This window comes from Berghia stephanieae, chromosome 5, assembly GCF_034508935.2.
Source record: "Berghia stephanieae isolate SIO BIC M18660-M18661 chromosome 5, UCSD_Bste_1.3, whole genome shotgun sequence".
NCBI classification, from domain to species: domain Eukaryota; kingdom Metazoa; phylum Mollusca; class Gastropoda; order Nudibranchia; family Aeolidiidae; genus Berghia; species Berghia stephanieae.
This window is the reverse complement of record NC_088364.1, coordinates 53,009,830-53,012,329: the sequence shown is the minus strand read 5'-3', so window position 1 is coordinate 53,012,329 and position 2,500 is coordinate 53,009,830. Positions and strand designations below refer to the sequence as shown.

Sequence of the window (2,500 nt, the reverse complement as noted above, 5' to 3'; positions counted from 1 at the left end):
ATCCTATTAAATCCGTTAAAATAATAATAAAGGCTACAATGTGATGTGTATTGTCATGCCATGATATCAGTGTAAAAAAATTTGTGCTTTCTGACACGAACGTGGCTAACTCCAATTGTAAGGTTTTTATAACCAAAAATACATGATCGTAAATAACAATTTTGACATTTCTAATAAATTCAACACTAATCATGCAAATGGAATTGTTTCATACTTGAAAGTCGTGGTCACTGATGCTTGCAACAAATCGGGTACTGTATCATGATGATGGCGTTTACGTAATACCGTATCGTTTAACCAATCATTTCTCGTCTAGTTGCGTCTTAAAACTAGAAAGGTCAATCCTTTTGACACACATTGACCCAATGTTCATTGTGATATTTACAAGACCGTTCTTCCAGATCCAAAGATTGGATAAACGAAACAATATGCTTCGACCGTATTTGGTACTTTCAATTCTCAATTTTAAAATATTATGAAGATGTCAGATTAAAAAACGTGGTTTTCATAAAAGGAAAAAAAAAATTTTTAAACTTTCAAGCATATTAAATGCCCTTATTGATTTCTTTCATATTATTTCCGTACCAATTCAAATGCTACCGATCGTAGCAACACGGTATTATGTCGGCATGAACCCCGTCCGATAAACATAATTTAAAATTAAATAATAAGAAATACGAACTTTAAGTTTCTTCGTCGTAACTATTAGAAATAAAAAGTTTCACATAATCTGTGGCTACAGATTCGATTTCCAGAGCAAAGTTCATCTCGACATAGTACCGCTTTGAGGCGGTGGGTCACAAATGTGCTCCAGCATCACCTCCACTTGACCTAGTGATGAACCCAGATCGTCTATCTAATGCTTTTAAATTCGTCGTCAATTTTTTTTTTATTTTGCTGTTGAAATCTACCGTTGAGCATGTCCTTGATTATTATTAACAATGCAAGCCAATCCTTTAAAAATTCGAATGGTATTTGGGACTATTTAAATTACGAACGTTACAAATGGAAAATAAACAGGAAGTTGAAGACCAATTCCTATTCCCGAAACGTCAAAGGCAATCGCTGGCGCTGCTGGGCAACCAAATAATCTAGCCTTTGAAAATGTTCGGTTAAGCGAGAAAGACCCATAACGTTACACCTTACTGTCAATATTTTTCTTTGATATTTACTCTTACTTTGGCTTGGATTTTATCGTCTATCCCAGTTATCGTGTATATAAATAAACGAATTGCTTTGAAATAAATAGAATGGTAATTGGTCCAGGAGTTGGATTACATAATATAAAATATTTTGAATACCTATCTTATCTAAGATAAAATATCATTTAATCGTGTAGCATCATTCATTAGCCAATTGTGATGTATCTAAGTCTAAATGTGTCTTTTTATCTTAAAGTTTGCAACCCGCCGAGTCCTTATTTGCAGAGCTGATAAACCTAGTAGTAGTAGTAGTAGTAGTAGTAGTAGTAGTAGTAGTAGTAGTAGTAGTAGTAGTAGTAGTAGTAGAAGTAGTAGTAGTAGTAGTAGTAGTAGTAGTAGTAGTACTAGTAGAAGTAGTAGTAGTAGTAGTAGTAGTAGTAGTAGTAGTAGTAGTAGTAGTATAGTAGGTTTGTAGTGTAGTGTAAGTAGTAGTGTAGTAGTAGTAGTAGTAGTAGTAGTAGTAGTAGTAGTAGTAGTAGTAGTAGTAGTAGTAGTAGTAGTAGAAGTAGTAGTAGTAGTAGTAGTAGTAGTAGTAGTAGTAGTAGTAGTAGTAGTAGTAGTAGTAGTATAGTAGAGTAGTAGTAGTAGTAGTAGTAGTAGTAGTAGTAGTAGTATAGTTAGTAGTAGTAGTAGTAGTAGTCGTAGTAGTAATAGGAACAATAATAATCATAATAATATAAATAATTAATAAATGAGACTGTTGAGAATAATACTGTGAGAAAGGGGTATCAGATTTCGTTTCAAGCCCCGATCACCCTCTCCTTATTATAATTATAATGGATCAAAACATTACCCTCGCCCCAGAGCCTATGTCTTGCTGGGGAATGTACAATATAATATTATACCGTACTCTATCTGACAAAACACTTTCCTTTTATACTTTGGCCAGAAAACTTTAGACCTCGAATACTGATCGATTAAGATGACGCCCAAATTGTCAATCCCCCCCCCCCCCTCACACACACACACACACACACACACACACACACACACACACACGCGCGCGCGCGCGCGCGCAACCACCCACAATTTTTTTTTAAAATAATAAAAATTCTTATCCTCTCCTTATGAACTACAGGAAAATCATTGGATTCGTTACGATGCAACCTCTTGAGTTTGAACGTAAAAAAATATAAAAATTGTTTTGTGTTGGGCAGGTATGATATTTCGGGGGGAAACCTGAAAACGATTGTTAAAGAGAGAGTTAAAAGGTGTTGAGACTGTTTGACAATGTTGATAAGTCGGGTGTCATGTTAACCCATCAATATAATTTGACGTTTTCTGGCCAAATTAAAAAA

General features: G+C 34.6%; 1 protein-coding gene across 9 annotated transcripts in view; it reads right to left on the bottom strand.

Moving 5' to 3' along the window:
• The window catches only part of LOC144973183 (guanine nucleotide-binding protein G(o) subunit alpha-like), a 57,979-nt gene that overhangs the window by 18,985 nt on the left and 36,494 nt on the right, over positions 1–2,500 (bottom strand). The window lies entirely within an intron of this gene.